At 41.1% G+C, this 19,997-nt stretch overlaps 1 protein-coding gene across 5 annotated transcripts in view; it reads left to right on the plus strand.

Annotated features, from left to right (window-relative positions):
- The first annotated feature begins 339 nt into the window (after positions 1–339).
- The window catches only part of HMBOX1 (homeobox containing 1), a 220,107-nt gene continuing 200,449 nt past the window's right edge, over positions 340–19,997 (plus strand). For all 5 annotated transcript variants that reach the window (XM_089657646.1, XM_089657647.1, XM_089657649.1 and 2 more), the window contains exon 1: positions 340–648. The gene's annotated coding sequence lies outside the window, so the exon portion shown is untranslated. The remainder of the gene's footprint in view (positions 649–19,997) is intronic.

Below are 19,997 nucleotides of genomic sequence, written 5' to 3' on the forward strand. Positions count from 1 at the left end.
GTGACAACCCACTCAGTCACAGGACACCCAGACATAAAGTCATCAGCTCACCAGCTTCATTTTCAACTCACTCCACCAGCTCCAGCCCACTTCCGGATGGGGCGCACGGCATGCCGGGACTGGTAGTCCTCATCCTACTTCACTTCCGCTCCAGACACGCTCCAAGCGTGCAAAGAGGCGTGTACAGCCCCGTCTGACCGCCAGGGGGGGGCGTGTCCCGCCCTGTCTGCTCGTAAGCAGCTTTTCCCCGCCTCCTCCAGTCTGTTAGGCCGGGAGCTTTTCCCCGCCTCTCCAGTCTCTCTTCCCTCCGCCGACCCGCCCAGTCTGCCCGCACTGCTCTCTGGGAGATGTAGTCCCGTCGCCTCGCTCCCCGGGGAGAAGCCGGCGGTGTCGGGGACTACAACTCCCAGAGTTCCCCCCGCGGGGCCGCTTGGCCAGTCTGTGTGTAAGTGTTGAGAAGAGGGGGGGTGGGAAGGTGCGCGGTGCTGAGTGTCAACATGGCGGCCGGGAGACAGACAAAGACGAGTCAGGCTGCTGGGATGTGAGCGGCGGGGAGCGCTGAGGAGCTCGGGCGAGGAGGGTGGACATCACCACCCGGAGAGGGCCCGCCGCCGCCCCGACACACGGCTCTACACCGCTACTGTACAGGTGAGCGACATCACAGGTGACCCCCCCCCTCCATAGAGTGACCGGGGAACACCGCTACTGTACAGGTGAGCGACATCCCCTCCCTCCTGTCACATCATCACACAGGTGACAGAACTCCCCGTCACCATGGAGACAGACGGGTCACCCCCCCCTCCACAGACAGACGGGTCACCCCCCACCATGATCAATAATAACACCAAGCATCATAATATCACCTACAGTGTGTATGGAGGGAACTTCATCATCAGAACCACATCTACTAGTATTACTAAGTCTGTGCCAGCTGTGTGTCTGATCTGCACTCAATGTTATTATTATTATTCCGAGAGATCTTCCATATATATATATATTGCATCTACTATTCATATTCTTACTGCTGTTTATTATTTATATTATTCTAGTTTTATCAAGTCTGATAGTTGTGTCTGATCATCTGATACTCCCTGCTCCTATTATTACATATTCTATGACCAGACATACTCATATCAATACTACACTTATTATTCCTGCAGTGACCTTCTTTATTGGCTCTTACAATTATTAGTATTTTTTATATTATTACTATTTTTTTGTATTTCTCTTATTACCATTTTTATATTTATTACTATTTATAATTTTTTTTAATATTACTATTTTTTTACATTATTGCCATTTTTTTATATTTTTATAAGTATTTGTATTATTATTTTGTTCTTATTAAATCTCTGGCAGCTGTGTGTCTGATCTTCAGTCACTAATACTGCTATTATTATTCTGAGAGATCAGATCCTTCCTTATCATTCCTTATCAGGGGAGATATATTATATATATTTATTAGTGTCTACTATTAATATTCTTACTGCTATTTATTATTTCTATTATTCTAGTTTTCTAAAGTCTCTAATAGTTGTGTGTCTGATCATCTGACACTTTCACTGCTCCTATCATTACGACCAGACATACTAATGTCACTACTACACTTATTATTATTATTCCTGCAGTTCTTTTATTCATTGGTTCTTCCAATTATTATTTTTTTTTGTATTTCTATTATTACCATTTTTTATATTCTTACTATTATAATATATTTTTTTAATATTACTATATTTTTTACATTATTTCCATTATTTTTTATATTTTTTTTTAAATATTTGTATTATTATTATTATTATGTTATTATTAATAAATCTCTGGCAGCTGTGTGTCTGATCTTCAGTCACTAATACTGCTATTATTATTCTGAGAGATCAGATCCTTCCTTATCATTCCTTATCAGAGGAGATATATATATATATATATATATATATATATATATATATATATATATATATATATATATAAAATATATTAGTGTCTACTATTAATATTCTTACTGCTATTTATTATTTCTATTATTCTAGTTTTATAAAGTCTCTAATAGTTGTGTCTGATCATCTGACACTTTCACTGCTCCTTTCATTATGACCAGACCTACTAATCTCACTACTACACTTATTATTCCTGCAGTTAAGTTCTTTATTCATTGGTTCTTCTAATTATTATTTTTTTTTATATTTACTATTTTTTTGTATTTCTATTACCATTTTTTATATTCTTACTATTATAATATTTTTTTAAATATTACTATGTTTTTTACATTATTGCCATTATTTTTTTATATTTTTTTTAAATATTTGTATTATTATTTTGTTATTAATAAATCTCTGGCAGCTGTGTCTGATCTTCAGTAACTATTGCTGCTATTATTTTTCTGAGAGATCAGATCCTCATCAGGAGATATATATTAGTCTAGTATTAATATTCTTACTGCTATTTATTATTTCTATTATTCTAGTTTTATCAAGGCTCTAATAGTTGTGTGTCTGATCATCTGACACTTTCACTGCTCCTATTATTAACATGACCAGACATACTAATATCACTATTACACTTATTATTATTCATGCAGTGATGTTCTTTATTCATTGGTTTCAATTATTATTATTTTTTATTTTATTATTACCAATGTTTTTTATATTATTACTATTATTTTTTTTTTTTTTAATATTACAAATATTTTTTACATTATTGCAGTTATTTTTTTATTTTGTTATATTTGTATTATTATTTTTTTGTTATGTTATTATTGAACTCTGTGCTCTGTGTGAGATCTGAGCAATATCAGAAAAATGTGTGTGTATATATATATATATATATATATATATATATATATATATATATATATATATACCAATCCTCACAGTTACTGTCTTATTATTTATTATTACTTCTGTCTTTACTGTTAATATTATTTATCAGAAGTATTATTATTGCTCTAGTATTTTGAAGTCTCTCCCAGTTGTGTGTCTTGTCTGATCATCCTCTTCCATAGTTATTTTATATTATTATAGTATTATAATGTCTTTGCTAGTTGTGTGTCTGATCATCCCGACACTGTGTTGCTGCTATTAAAATATTATTTAAATTATTGATACAGTACTGAAGTCAGCACTTCCTAACACACAACTTGGCAAGAACAATACTAATACCATTTCCACTACTACTACTAATACCAGTCCTAGTAATGTCAGTACCTCCAGACACATCACTGGCAGAGTCCTGATCATAATGGTGGTAACAACAATAATAATAATAGCAGCCTGGCAGTGATGTTTCCAGACACACCAATGTCACTACTGCACTCAGCACTAATATTTAGGAATCCGCCAGTACTGTCTGGAAGGACTAACATTACTATGCCTGCTACACCAAGTTGTGTGTTTGGACATGCTGACTTCATTATTGTAATTAATAAAAACGTTTAATAATTACAATAAGATCAGTAATAGCATCAGGATGATCAGACGCACAACTGGCAGAGACTTTATAATACTAGAATAATAATAATACTGCTAGTAATAAATAATAATGGTAATACTGCTAGTAATAATAATGATAATAATAATAATGGTAATAATACTGCTGGTAATAATAATGGTGGTAATAATACTGCTAGTAATAATGATGGTGGTAATAATAATACTGCTAGTAATAATACTGCTGGTAATAATAATGGTAATAATAATGGTGGTAATAATATTGCTAGTAATAATAATGGTAATAATACTGCTGGTAATAATAATAGTAATAATAATGGTAATAATACTGCTGGTAATAATATTGGTAATAATAATGGTAATAATACTGCTGGTAATAATAATAGTAATAATAATGGTAATAATACTGCTGGTAATAATAATGGTAATAATAATGGTAATAATAATGGTAATAATAATGGTAATAATAATGGTAATAATAATAGTAATAATAATGGTAATAATACTGCTGGTAATAATATTGGTAATAATAATGGTAATAATAATAGTAATAATAATGGTAATAATACTGCTGGTAATAATAATGGTAATAATAATATTGCTAGTAATAATAATGGTAATAATACTGCTAGTAATAATAATGGTAATGATGATAATACTGCTAGTAATAATAATGGTAATAATACTGCTGGTAATAATAATGGTGGTGATGATAATAAATGGTAATAATACTGCTAGTAATAATAATGGTAATAATACTGCTGGTAATAATGGTGGTGATGATAATAATACTGGTGGTAATAATAATACTGCTAGTAATAATGGTAATAATATTGCTAGTAATAATAATGGTAATAATAATACAACTCTGGCAGGAATGTTTCCGGACATACTGATGTTACTACTGCAAATATTAATACTCAATAATAGGACTCTGCCAATCATGTATCTGGAGGTACTGACCTGAATACTGCTGGTATTATTATTATTACTTCCAGGTTGTGTATTAGAAGGTGCTGACTTCCCTACATCTGCTGTGTGAGGTCGGTCCCATTACACCTTGTTTTCTCTGTATCCACACTGCTGTTACTAGAGTATTGTTACTCTGGTGTAACACTCTGCCAGCTGTGTACTTGGAAGCTGGACTTTTCTTGCTATTATTATGCTGTTATGAGGACTGTGCCAGTGATGTGTCTGGAGGTAGTGTCAGTGATATCACAGCCCCTATTATAAAGACTGTCAGTTGTGTTTTAGAAGCTGCTGACTTTGGTAGTGGTGTTGTTTTTTAGTTATTATTATTATTGCAGCTGACTTTAATATTGATGCCAATACTCTCACTACTAGGAGTAATAGTATTATGAAGGCTGGCAATTGTGTGTTAGGAGCAGATGACAACAGTATTATTATTATTTGTATTATTATTATTCTGCCAGGTGTCTCTGGAGGTGGTGACTTTAATACTGCTACTTTGTTGCCATTATTATTATTATGACTGTCTGCTGTGTGAAGTCATGCCATTAGACTCTGTCTGCTCTGTATCTACACTGATATCAAAATGTTGTTACTCCTCCAGCTGAATGCTTGGGAACTCTGGACTTTTTACTGCTCTAGCAATAATAATATCATAATAATGACTGCCAGCTGTGTGTCAGGAGGAAGTGACATTACTACTACTACTACTGATATTAGTATGGATAGTATTGTTTATAAAGTATTCCAGTTGTGTGTTAGAAGCTGCTGACTTCATTGTTGTTGTTATTATTCTGCCAGTTCTGTCTCTGGAAGTGGTGACTTTAATACTGCGAATACTCTCAATATTGGGTATAATAGTATAAAGACTGTCAGTTGTGTATTTGAAGACCTCTGACTTTAGTAATGTTTTTATTATTATTATTCTTTGTATTATTATGATGAATATTATGACAGTTGTGTGAAGTCGGTCCCATTAGACTCTGCCTGCTATGTAGCTACACTGTTATTACTACAATACTATTACTCTGGTATTAACACTGCCAACTGTTTACTTGGAAACATTTTTTTTTTACTAGGTTGTTGTCATCATTATTGTTCCTATTGTTTATTATTGTTATCATTTGTATTATTAGTATTGCTGTTTTCATTGCTATGATTGATGTTTGTGGTGCTGGTGTTATTATCATTGGTGGTATTGTTTTTTGTTATGATTTTTCTCAGTGGCAGCGTTGTTGTTATTATTTATTGGTACTATTATTGCTGTTGCTGTTGTTTTCATTGCTGTAATTGGTGTTTGTGCTGTTATTCTTCTTATTATTGGTATTATTAGTGGTATTGTTTATTATTTATTATTATTGTTCTTCTAATTTGTATTATATTATTAGTATTGCTGTTATGGCTATGGTTGGCGTTTGTGAATGGTGGTGGTGTTCTTGTCATTGGTGGTGTTCGTGGTATTGTTTATTATTGTTGTTTGATCTTATTATTTGTATTCTATTAGTGTTGCTGTTATCATTGCTGTGATTTGGTGTTTGTGATGGTGGTGGTGTTATTCTTGTCATTGGTGTTATTAGTGGTATTGTTTATTATTGTTGGTGGTGTTATTCTTGTCATTTGGTGTTGTATTGTTTATTATTGTTGGTGGTGGTGTTCTTGTCATTGGTGTTATTAGTGGTATTGTTTATAATTGTTGGTGGTGTTATTCTTGTCATTTTGGTGTTATTAGTTGTATTGTTTATTATTGTTGGTGGTGGTGTTCTTGTCATTGGTGTTATTAGTGGTATTGTTTATTATTGTTGTTGTTCTTATAATTTGTATTCTATTATTAGTGTTGCTGTTATCATTGCTGTGATTTGGTGTTTGTGATAGTGGTGGTGTTATTCTTGTCATTGGTGTTGTTAGTGGTATTGTTTATAAGTCCTCATGCACACTGGACATTTTTACAGCGGCTGTTTTTGGCATTTTTTTTTTTTTTACAGCTAGTAAACCCCCCAGCATGTTATCCTATGTGTCCATGCGCACACAGACTGGAATCAACATTTTTGGCTGGAAAAAAACTCAGAACTAGTTGATTTCTAGAGGAGTTTTTTTTAGCTGTAAAGATACTCTAACGCTGGAAATTATAATTTTTTTTTTTTTTATATATATAAAAAAACCCCAAGAAACGCTAAAGACTACAAACACAGCAAAACACTAATGCAAAAACTCTAAAATAAGCTGAAAAACTTTACGTTTTTAACATGACTTTACACGGCTAATGTTACCATCGTTATCAAAACGCCCCGTGTGCATGGAGCCTTATTGTTCTCATTGGTGTTGCTTTTGTTATCGTTGCTTTGATTGGTGGTGTTGTTATCATTGATGTTATAAGTAGTCGTGTTTATTTTTGTTATTCTTATCATTGGTAGCAGCACTGTTGCTATTATGTATTATTGTTGGTGTTGTTGTTGTCATTGGTGTTTGTGATGTAGTTGGTGGTATTAGCAGGGGCGGACTGACAACTCATGGGGCCCCCGGGCAATAGGGGATCATGGGGCCCCTGTGTCCTTGCCCAAACTCAAAAAAGCCTATGAAAAAGGTACCAGGGGCATCTAATGGGGCCCCCTACTGACCCCGGGCCCTCGGGCAGTGCCCGAGTTTCCAAATGGTCAGTCCGCCTCTGGGTATTAGTGGTTTTGCTGTTCTGATGTCTCTGTCAGTTTTACTCTGGAGGTGCTGATGTTGATATCACAGCTATAGTAATGATTAGTGTCCTATTATTGTACGGAGATAGAGATATGGATATATATATAGAGAGAGAGAGAGATATAGGTGCCAACAGTGTGCACAGCACATGTTTAGTATTGTTGTTATAAAGCGGATTATTGTAGAGACTCTGCCAGGTACTGACATTCATATTACTCCTATCATGATTTGTATGTTAATTATATAATATGTAACTGACTCAGCCAGTTGTGTGGTTGCAGGTGCTGACACTGATATCACTGTTCTTGTAATGATTCATCATTATTATTACTGGGATGACTGGTCTGTGCCATGATTAGTATGTGTATGTGGAAGTAACCGGAGTATGTTCTGATGTCCCTGGTGTGAGAACCCCTAATCTGTGATCATTATTACCGGGATCACTGGTCTGTGCCATGATTAGTATGTGTATGTGGAAGTAACCGGAGTATGTTCTGATGTCCCTGGTGTGAGAACCCCTAATCTGTGATCATTATTATTACCGGGATCACTGGTCTGTGTCATGATTAGTATGTGTATATGGAGGTAACAGGAGTATGTTCTGATGTCCCTGGTGTGAGAACCCCTAATCTGTGATCATTATTACCGGGATGACTGGTCTGTGCCATGATTAGTATGTGTATGTGGAAGTAACCGGAGTATGTTCTGATGTCCCTGGTGTGAGAACCCCTAATCTGTGATCATTATTATTACTGGGATCACTTGTCTGTGCCATGATTAGTATATGGAAGGAACAGGAGTATGTTCCCTATGTCCATGATGTGAGAACCCCTAATCTGTGATCATTATTATTACTGGGATCACTGGTCTGTGTCATAATTAGTATGTGGAAGTAACAGGAGTATGTTCCCTGTGTCCCTGGTGTATGAACCCCTAATCTGTGATCATTATCGTTCCTGGGATCACTGGTCTGTCTCATGATTAGTATGTGGATGTAACAGGAGTATGTTCCCTGTGCCCCTGGTGTCTGGACCCCTAATCTGTGATCATTATCGTTCCTGGGATCACTGGTCTGTGTCATGATTAGTATGTGGATGTAACAGGAGTATGTTCCCTGTGTCCCTGGTGTCTGGACCCCTAATCTGTGATCATTATCGTTCCTGGGATCACTGGTCTGTGTCATGATTAGTATGTGGATGTAACAGGAGTATGTTCCCTGTGTCCCTGGTGTATGAACCCCTAATCTGTGATCATTATCGTTCCTGGGATCACTGGTCTGTGTCATGATTAGTATGTGGATGTAACAGGAGTATGTTCCCTGTGTCCCTGGTGTATGAACCCCTAATCTGTGATCATTATCGTTCCTGGGATCACTGGTCTGTGTTGGGGTAGTATAGAGGTATGATGAGTATATCCCGACGTTCCCGGTCTGAGCACACACTTGTCTGTGATGGTTACAATCATCATTTTTATGTTTTCACAAAGCTTTTCACCGTCATGAGAATCTTACTTGTTACATTTTCCAAGGCTGAGAACTGCTCTCCAAGACTTAGACTGGGAGGGAATATTGGCATCAATGAACACAACATAGAAATCGGAGTTCTTCAAGAAGACTGTATGTGAACACACTGCAAAATATATTCCCATGGGCAACAAGTTTAAAAGGCTAAAAATCAAACCTATGTGGCTTACGGCCAAAGTTAAAAAGGCCATAGATAATAAGAAAAGAGCTTTTATTACATATAAAAATGAAGGAACGCTATCATCGTTTACACATTACAAAGAATATAACAGAATATGCAAAAATTGAAAACTAATGACAGATTGCAAAAGATATCAGGACCAACCCCAAAAAATTCTTCAAATCTATTAATAGTAATAAGGTCCGGTCCGAGCATGTTATTATTATTATTATTATTATACAGTATTTATAAAGCGCCAATAGTTCGCTCAGCGCTGTACATTACAAAGGGAGACAGAACATGTGACAGAACAATACCAATACAATGCAAAACATGAGGGGATTGAGGGCCCTGCTCTTTCGAGCTTACAATCTAGGAGGGAGGGGATGGTGGCACAGGAGGAGATAGCTGTGGGGGATGGAGTGGTAGGAAGAGTGGAGGAGGTCGGCAAGTTAGCAGGGGGTGGGGTAGGCTTCCCTGAAGAGATGGGTTTTCAGGGTGCGCCTAAAGGAGAGGAGAGTAGGTGATAATCTGATGGGTTGGGGCAGGGAGTTCCAGAGGATGGGTGACACCCTGGAGAAGTCCTGGAGGCGGGCATGGGAGGAGGAGACCAGGGAACTAGAGAGAAGGAGGTCTTGTGAGGAGCGGAGTGTGCGTGTTGGGCGGTACTTGGATATTAGGTCAGAGATGTAGTACGGGGCAGTATGGTGGACAGCTTTGTACGTCAGCGTTAGGATTTTGAATTTGATCCGTTGCGCAATCGGAAGCCAGTGGAGGGATTGGCAGAGGGGGGTGGCGGAGACAGAGCCGTTGGAAAGGTGAATGAGTCTGGTAGCCGTGTTCAGGATGGACTGAAGAGGGGATAGCCAGCGGCGAGGCAGGCCAGTGAGGAGGTAGTTGCAGTAGTCGAGTCGTGATATGATGAGGGAGTGGATGAGCTGTTTAGTGGTTTCTGGGGTTAGGAACGTGCGGATTTTGGCGATGTTGCGGAGGTGGAGTCTGCACGAGTTTGTTAAAGATTGGACTTGGGGCTGGAAGGATAGGTTGGAGTCCAGAATGACACCCAGTACTCTGGCCTGCGGGGCGGGTTTGATGGTAGCGTTGTTGGATGTGATGGAGAAATCAATGGGGGGTGGTGTCCGGGCTGGGGGGAAGACAAGAAACTCGGTTTTGGAGAGGTTCAATTTAAGGAAGTGGAGCGACATCCAGTCTGATATGTCGCTCAGTAGGTGTGTGATTCGGGCTGAGACCAAGGGGGTGAGGTGGGGGGTTGAGAGATAGATTTGTGTGTCGTCGGCATAGAGGTGGTAGTTGAAGCCGTGAGAGTGTATGAGTTGGCCAAGGGAGGAGGTATAGATGGAGAAGAGAAGGGGCCCGAGGACAGAGCCTTGAGGGACCCCAACAGAGAGGGGGAGTGAGGGGGAGGTGGTAGCATTATAGGTAACGCTGAAGGAGCGTTGTGACAGGTAGGATGAGAGCCAGGAGAGAGCAGAATCTCTGAGGCCGAGGGAGTGTAGTTTTTTGAGGAGGAGGGGGTGGTCGACTGTGTCGAAGGCCGCAGAGAGGTCAAGGAGTAGGAGCACTGAATAGTGTCCATTAGCTTTGGCGGTTAGCAGGTCGTTGGAGAGTTTGAGTAAGGCAGTTTCGGTGGAGTGTAGGGGACGGAAGCCGGACTGTAGGGGATCGAGGAGGTTGTTGTCGTTGAGGTGAGAGCATAGGCGGGTGTAGACTAGGCGCTTGAGGAGTTTAGATGTAAATGGGAGCAGGGAGATGGGTCTGAGGTTGTTCGGGTCATTGGGGTCCAGGGAGGGCTTTTTAAGTATGGGGGTGATGTGTGCATGTTTCAGAGGGGAGGGGAAAGTGCCTGAGGAGAGGGAGAGATTGAAGATGTGGGTGAGGGAGCGTAGGATGGAGGAGGAGGAAGGTCGTAGGAGTTGTGAGGGGATAGGGTCGAGGGGGCAGGTGGTGAGGCGGGCATCAGAGAGGATCTTGGAGACTTCCTCGATGGTAGTAAGGTCAAAGGTGTGGAGTGTTGGGGGAGCTTCAGTATGAGGAATGTAGGGTGGGGTGGAAGAGGAGGTCAGAGCAGTGGTGGGGCTGTGGGAGAGGGGTGATGAGGGGGTAGCTTAGTGAGGGTGAAGGGGGTTGGAGAGAGTTTGAGCAGCGACGAAGTCCCTGCGGGTTATGTCGAGGGGGAGTGGGGATAAGGGGGTAGCTGTGTGAGAGGGGACAGGTTGAGAGGGCGTGTGAGTTGCGGCAATGTCCTTGCGAATTGTGTCAATTTTGTTTTTGAAGTGATTGGCAATCTCAAGGGCAGTGAGTGAGGTGCTGGGTGGAGGTGGGGGTGGAGAGAGTAGAGAGTTGAAGGCAGAGAAGAGTCGGCGAGGATTGGAGGAGAGGGCCTTGATGAGGGTCAAGAAGTAGGCCTGTTTGGCAGCATGGAGGGAGGAGGTGTAGGTGCGGAAGGCAGATTTGTAGCGGGTGAAGGCTTGTTTGGATTTGGTTTTGCGCCATAGTCGCTCCAGGGCACGACTTTGTCGTTTGAGGGTTTTGGTGTGATCAGTCTGCCAGGGCTGGAGCGGTCGGGGTCTGATGTTGCGTGTGGTTAAAGGCGCTAGTGAGTCAAGGGTTGTTGAGAGCGCATTGTTGTAGGCGGTCAAAGCCAAGTCGGGGCAGGACAGGGGGAGGATGCGGTCGTGGAGTTGATCAGCTGCAGAGTGGAGGGAGGCAGGATTAAGGTTGCGGAGGTTACGGCTGGTAGTAGTGTGACATTTGGAGGGGTAGGCGTTGGAGGACGAGGAGATAGAGAAGGTGATCAGGTTGTGGTCAGAGAGAGGGAAGGGGGTGTTAGTGAGGTCGTGTGGAGCGCATCGGTTGGAGAAGACAAGATCAAGGATATTTCCGTCGGAGTGGGTGGTGGATTGTATGCACTGTGCAAGTGCAAAGGAGGAGGTTAGGTGGAGGAGACGGGCTGTGTCCGGGTTGTCGAGGTTGACAGGGATGTTGAAATCCCCAAGAATTATGGTGGGTAGCTCAGAGGAGAGGAAGAAGGGTAGCCTGGAGGAGAAGTCATCTAGGAAGCGGGGTATGGATCCAGGAGGCCGGTATATCACAGCAATCTTCAGGGGGGTTGGGGAGAATAGTCGGAGGCAGTGGGCCTCGAAGGAGGAGAAGGATAGGGAGGGGGGGTTTGGGAGGACTCGGAAGGTGCTCTGCGGTGACAGGAGCAGACCAACCCCACCACCTTTACGACCGTTAGGCCTGGGTGAGTGGGTCCAGGTGAGACCTCCGTAGGAGAGTGCAGCAGGGGAGGTAGAATCAGTGGGCTGGATCCAGGTTTCCGTAATCGCTAAGAGGTTGAGGGAGCGGGAAACAAAGAGGTCGTGGATGGCGGTAAGCTTGTTGCACACCGAACGGGCGTTCAGGAGTGCACATGAAAATGGGGGGGAGATTTTAGGGAGCAGGGGGACAGATACTAGGTTGCGGGGGTTGCAGTAGGACGTGGAGGTGGGAGGGTGTTGAGCGGGTGAGGGAGGTGGAGGGCCAGGATTCGGGGAGATGTCCCCCGCGGCTAGGAGGAGGAGAAGGGTGAGAAAGGTGGCATGGGAGCAGGATGTGCAGGAGCGTGAGAAACTCCTAGTGGAGGTGTTGGGGTCAGTGGGAGAGAGGAGTAATAGGAGGAGGCCCTTTACAGAATAATCTAGAGTGGGTGACTGGGGACAAAGAGAAGGCAAATTTATTAAATACCTTCTTCAGCTCTGTGTATACAAAGGAGCATGGGGGGGCTCTTGTCCATAATGGGCATGGTACTGACAGCTCCAGATGATCCACATTGGCTCACAACTGATATGATCCAAAAATATTTAGACAGAATAAAGGTGAATAAAGCACCTGGACCGGATGGCATACACCCACGGGTCCTTCAAGAATTGAGCTCTGTCATTTCAAAGCCATTGTTTCTAATTTTTAGGGACTCTTTAATGACTGGCATAGTACTCCTGGATTGGCGTAAGGCCAATGTGGTGCCAATATTTAAAAAGGGGTCAAAATGTTTACCAAGTAATTATAGACCTGTTAGTGTAACTTCTATAGTTGGGAAGATACTGGAGAGTTTAATAAAAGACCACATAGATGAGTTCTTGCTGGAGAAAAAAATATTTTAAGCAACAGACAGCATGGATTCATGAAAGACAGAAGTTGTCAAACAAATCTGATTTCTTTTTATGAGGTGAGCAAAACCTTGGACAGAGGGGTGGCGGTGGTATACTTGGACAGAGGGGTGGCGGTGGACGTGGTATGCTTGGACAGAGGGGTGGCGGTGGACGTGGTATACTTGGACAAAGGGGTGGCGGTGGGCGTGGTATACTTGGACAGAGGAGTGGCGGTGGTATACTTGGACAGAGGGGTGGCGGTGGGCGTGGTATACTTGGACAGAGGGGTGGCGGTGGGCGTGGTATACTTGGACAGAGGGGTGGCGGTGGGCGTGGTATACTTGGACAGAGGGGTGGCGGTGGACGTGGTATACTTGGACAGAGGGGTGGCGGTGGACGTGGTATACTTGGATTTTGCAAAAGCGTTTGACACAGTTCCCCACACACGGCTAATGTGTAAGGTAAAGTCCACAGGCTTGGAAAAATCCACATGTAAATGGATAGAAAACTGGCTAAAAGATCGTATTCAGAGAGTAGTGATTAATGATTCATACTCTGAATGGTCTCGGGTTGTCAGTGGTGTACCCCAAGGTTCAGTGTTGGGACTCTTACTTTTTAATACATTTATAAACAATATAGGGTCTGAGATTATAAATCCCATTTCGGTCTTTGCAGATGACACCAAGCTGTGCCGTGGAATAACGTCCTTACAGGATGTCCCCAATTTACAAGCCGACCTCAATGCACTGTGTAATTGGGCAACTATGTGGCAAATGAGGTTTAATGTTGATAAATATAAGGTTCTGCACTTGGGGGCTAAGAATATGCATGCATCATACATACTAGGGGGGTACAACTGGGGGGGTCAATGGTGGAGAAGGATCTGGGGGTTCTGGTAGATCACAAGCTTAATAATGGCATACAATGCCAAGCTGCGGTTTCTAAAGCGAGCAAAATCCTCTCTTGTATTAAACGAGGTATAGACTCCAGAGAGAGAGATATCATTTCCCCCGGTACAAATTATTAGTAATACCTCATCTGGAATATGCAGTTCAGTTTTGGGCGCCAATTCACAAAAAGAACATTGGGGAACTGGAGAAAGTACAGAGAAGGGCAACCAAACTGATAAGAGGCATGGAGGAGATCAGCTATGAGGAAAGATTGGAGGAACTGAATGTATTCTCTTGAGAAGAGGAGATTAAGGGGGGATATGATCAACATGTATAAATACATAAGGGGGGATATGATCTCCATGTATAATACATAAGGGGGACTACGATCTCCATGTATAATACATAAGGGGGGATTACGATCTCCATGTATAATACATAAGGGGGGATATGATCTCCATGTATAATACATAAGGGGGATATGATCACCATGTATAGTACATAAGGGGGGATATGATCACCATGTATAATACATAAGGGGGGATATGATCACCATGTATAATACATAAGGGGGGATATGATCACCATGTATAATACATAAGGGGGGATATGATCACCATGTATAATACATAAGGGGGGATATGATCACCATGTATAATACATAAGGGGGGATATGATCACCATGTATAATACATAAGGGGGGATATGATCACCATGTATAATACATAAGGGGGGATATGATCACCATGTATAATACATAAGGGGGGATATGATCACCATGTATAATACATAAGGGGGGATATGATCACCATGTATAATACATAAGGGGGATATGATCACCATGTATAATACATAAGGGGGGGGATACCATCTCCATGTATAATACATAAGGGGGGGTACGATCTCCATGTATAATACATAAGGGGGGGTACGATCTCCATGTATAATACATAAGGGGGGGTACGATCTCCATGTATAATACATAAGGGGGGGGGGTTACGATCTCCATGTATAATACATAAGGGGGGGGGTACGATCTCCATGTATAATACAAAAGGGGGGATATGATCTCCGTGTATAATACATAAGGGGGGATATGATCTCCATGTATAATACATAAGGGGGGATATCATCTCCATTTATAATACATAAGGGGGATATGATCTCCATGTATAATACATAAGGGGGGATATGATCTCCATGTATAATACATAAGGGGGGATATGATCTCCATTTATAATACATAAGGGGGGATATGATCTCCATGTATAATACATAAGGGGGGATATGATCTCCATGTATAATACATAAGGGGGATATGATCTCCATGTATAATACATAAGGGGGGATATGATCTCCATGTGTATTACATAAGGGGGATATGATCTCCATGTATAATACATAAGGGGGGATATGATCTCCATGTATAGTACATAAGGGGGGATATGATCTCCATGTATAATACATAAGGGGGGATATGATCTCCATGTATAATACATAAGGGGGGATATGATCACCATGTATAATACATAAGGGGGGATATGATCACCATGTATAATACATAAGGGGGATATGATCACCATGTATAATACATAAGGGGGATATGATCACCATGTATAATACATAAGGGGGATATGATCACCATGTATAATACATAAGGGGGATATGATCACCATGTATAATACATAAGGGGGATATGATCACCATGTATAATACATAAGGGGGATATGATCACCATGTATAATACATAAGGGGGATATGATCACCATGTATAATACATAAGGGGGGATAACATCTCCATGTATAATACATAAGGGGGATAACATCTCCATGTATAATACATAAGGGGGGGATACCATCTCCATGTATAATACATAAGGGGGGGATACCATCTCCATGTATAATACATAAGGGGGGGTACGATCTCCATGTATAATACATAAGGGGGGGGGGTACGATCTCCATGTATAATACATAAGGGGGGGTACGATCTCCATGTATAATACATAAGGGGGGGTACGATCTCCATGTATAATACATAAGGGGGGTACGATCTCCATGTATAATACATAAGGGGGGGGGGTACGATCTCCATGTATAATACATAAGGGGGGGGGGGTACGATCTCCATGTATAATACATAAGGGGGGGGGTACGATCTCCATGTATAATACATAAGGGGGGGGGGGGTTACGATCTCCATGTATAATACATAAGGGGGGATATGATCTCCATGTATAATACATAAGGGGGGATATGATCTCCATGTATAATACATAAGGGGGATATGATCTCCATGTATAATACATAAGGGGGGATATGATCTCCATGTATAATACATAAGGGGGGATATGATCACCATGTATAATACATAAGGGGGGATATGATCACCATGTATAATACATAAGGGGGGATATGATCACCATGTATAATACATAAGGGGGGATATGATCTCCATGTATAATACATAAGGGGGGATATGATCTCCATTTATAATACATAAGGGGGGGATATGATCTCCATGTATAATACATAAGGGGGATATGATCTCCATGTATAATACATAAGGGGGATATGATCTCCATGTATAATACATAAGGGGGGATATGATCTCCATGTATAATGCATAAGGGGGGATATGATCTCCATGTATAATACATAAGGGGGGATATGATCACCATGTATAATGCATAAGGGGGATATGAACTCCATGTATAATACATAAGGGGGGATATGATCTCCATGTATAATACATAAGGGGGGATATGATCTCCATGTATAATACATAAGGGGGATATGATCTCCATGTATAATACATAAGGGGGGGTATGATCTCCATGTATAATACATAAGGGGGGATATGATCTCCATGTATAATACATAAGGGGGGGAATATGATCAACATGTATAAATACATCAGTAGTTCATATAGTGAACTCGGTGTAGAGCTATTCACCCTGAGGTCATCACAGAGGACAAGCTGTGAAAATGTGGAATAGACTCCCTCAAGAGTTGGTTCTGGCCAGCTCAGTGGATTGCTTTATAAAAGTCCTGGAATCTTTCTTGGATACACAGAATATAACTGGATATAACATTTATAGGTAAAGTTGATTCAGGGAATAATCGATTGCCTCTCGGGGGATCAGGAAGGAGTTTTTTTTCCCAGCAGGAGCAAATTGGATCATGCTTTGCTGGTTTTTTTTTGCCTTCCTCTGGATCAACTGTGGATATAGGATTATAACTTTTTTTTTTCTTTCTTTATGGTTGAACTGGATGGACTTTTGTCTTTTTTTTTTCAGCCAGACTAACTATGTAACTATGCTACTGATCATTATAATATTTGTCTGTCCTAGGAAACCAACCTATTGATTCCGAGTCCTTTTCTGATCAGATGTATTGCAAGGTGTGACAATTGATTTGTTGCAGTGGAATCTAAATTATCGATCTATATCGTATCTATCAGCCTTGCGTGTAGAATGAGCAGACCAATCATATTGTTACTGAAGTCCTGAGTCCAGGTTCACACCTATGTGTTTTCTGCTGCATTTTGCAGAACGCCCATTTAAGACGATTTCCTTTGGGACAGGTTCACATCTCCGCGTTTTCACCCGGTGAATTTTTTGGAAAGGATCAGGAACTTTTTTTAAATGCAGAATGGTGCATTTTTGGTTGTATAGACTTCAATGGAGACGCTACAGAAAAGCATGTATTGCGTTTTTGATGCGTTTTATTCTACTTAGCAACAAGTTGAAAAAAGAAACAAAAAGCATCAAAAGTCCATGGGCAAAAACGCACTGAAACAAAAACTGCATAGGTGTGAACCTAGCCTTAGCCTTGGTTCACACCCCCGCGATTGCAGGTGAGATTTGGGCATTGAAATCCTACCTAGTGAATGTGAGTGTCTTAACATATGCAATTTGCTGCAGCGCGATTTCAAAAGTAGTTCTTGTATTACTTTTTCTGCAGTTTTTTTGTATTTCACATATAGACTACAATAGAGCAAAACGCAATGGAAAACGCAAGAAATCATTGGCAAGTCTTCAGAAAATGTGGTGAAATCGCGAACAAAACGCACGATTTTGAATCACATCCAGTGTGAACCAAGCCTCAAAGTGATCAGATATGTTAGGGCTCTGGAGTGTCCAGTGATTTCAGTATTAAACTGACCATACATTATACAATCTCCTATAGATCTTCCTTCAGTTATGTAATGTAGCAGCCTGTGCAGGTGGATAGAAATTGATTGTATGTTTTCGACATGTGTTATATAGTTTTGGTAAATGAGATTGTACAGGGTTTGATTGCAGTGTGTATGGCCACCCTAACTCTTATAGGGCAGCACAGTGGCTAAATGGTTAGCACTTCCGCCTGGCAGTACTCGGGTCGTTGGTTCGAATCCCTCCCACGACACCACCTGCCTGGAGTTTGCATGTTCTCCCTGTGCCTGCGTGGGTTTCCTCCGGGTAATCCGGTTTCCTCCCACACTCCAAAGACATGCTGGTAGGTTACTTGGCTCCTGTCTAAATTGTCCCTAGTATGTATGAATGTAAGTTAGGGACCTTAGATTGTACGCCCCTTGAGGGTTAGGATGCAAGTGTATGATCCAAACGCACACACGTTTCTGCGTTAAAAATGGCTGTGTGTATAAGTGGGTGCTGCAGCGACCGTCGGCTGGAACCGAACAAAATCAGCAAGGAAAAAATGTCACCAGCACACCGAGGATCACGAATCTGGGTCCAAAGGTTTTAATAAACCATCACATAGTTAGAGCAAGGCAACGTTTCGGAGTCTCTCAGGACCCCTTCATCAGGCATGCCTGATGAAGTCACATGCCTGATGAAGGGGTCCTGCGAGACTCCGAAACGTTGCCTTGCTCTAACTATGTGATGGTTTATTAAAACCTTTGGACCCATATTGGTGATCCTCGGTGTGCTGGTGACATTTTTTCCTTGAGGGTTAGGGACTGATGTGAATGTACAATATATATGTAAAGTGCTGCGTAAATTGATGGCGCTATATAAGTACCCGAAATAAATGACCCGGGTAGCAGTGATTGTACAGCAGGTCCCCCGTTCTCTCTGGATGTGTCCGCTCCTCACCCTGCATTGTTCCAGAACTGTGAAGTGTCCTGCGCAGACAGGGCAGGCTTCTGTACCTACGGATCTATTTCTCGTGGGGTCTGACAGTGCAGAGTAATCTGAATGGAAATTAGATTTTTCGGGTTATATTTGGCTTCCTGTCTCTGGATATGTATTATTGTCTCATTCGTGATCATCTGGTCCCTGACACCTGAGGAGCAGATCTATAGATATAGTCCTTTGCAGATATGTGTTCATTCATCCTATGGCACTCACACAGGCTGTCATGGAGTACAACAACTTCTCATTGCACTACTTCTCTTGTCAGTGCATCTTACACTCTTATCATTTTTGTGTTTTATTTCTATAATCTTGTGTTAATGTTTTGTCTACTTATCCCTTCTGTGGATTATTAGATTTGTTTAATCACTTTTTAAACCATTGCCTGACGTAGAGAAGGCAGATATGTACAGTATGGGGGGATATTTACTAAAACTGGAGAGTGCAAAATCTGGGGCAGCTCTGCATAGAAATCAATCGGCTTCCAGGTTTTATTGTCAAAGCTTAAAGCAGAGCTCCGCCCACAAAGGCTTCCTTCCCTTCTCCTCATTAATGATTGGCACCTATGGGAAGCGGGTAGCCAATTTTGAGAGATACCCACTCCCAGGGAGTCCTGAAAGGATTAGGCTCCTCTGTAAGGCTGCATTCACACTTGAGCATCACATTTTTTGTAGCTTTTTTTTTTTTTTTTTTTTTTAAGGCTTTTTATCCCGCATTTTTGTACAGCGTTTTTAAAGCATTTTTAAAGCTCTGGTGTTTTTTAATAGCCAATATCTATTTTTTTTTTCAATATCATTTGTTGCTAGGTTTGTCAGTTTTTGTTTTTTTTTTATTAATTTATTGTTAGCTTTAAGGTTAGGTTTTAGGGTTAGGGAAAAGGTGATAGGATTAGGGGTTAGGTGTTGGGGTTAGGGTTAGGGTCAGGGGTAAATATTTTGTCATCTTATTTATTTTTTGTGAGGAAGTTAATGTATTTTTTTTTTTTGGTTACTGTTTATTAGTAATCTATCTGAAAACAAATATTAGGGTTAGGGGG

The sequence above is a fragment of the Staurois parvus genome, unplaced genomic scaffold (genome assembly GCF_062004578.1).
Source record: "Staurois parvus isolate SC_StPar_1 unplaced genomic scaffold, SC_StPar_1.0 ptg001016l, whole genome shotgun sequence".
In the NCBI taxonomy this organism is placed as follows: Eukaryota; Metazoa; Chordata; class Amphibia; order Anura; family Ranidae; genus Staurois; species Staurois parvus.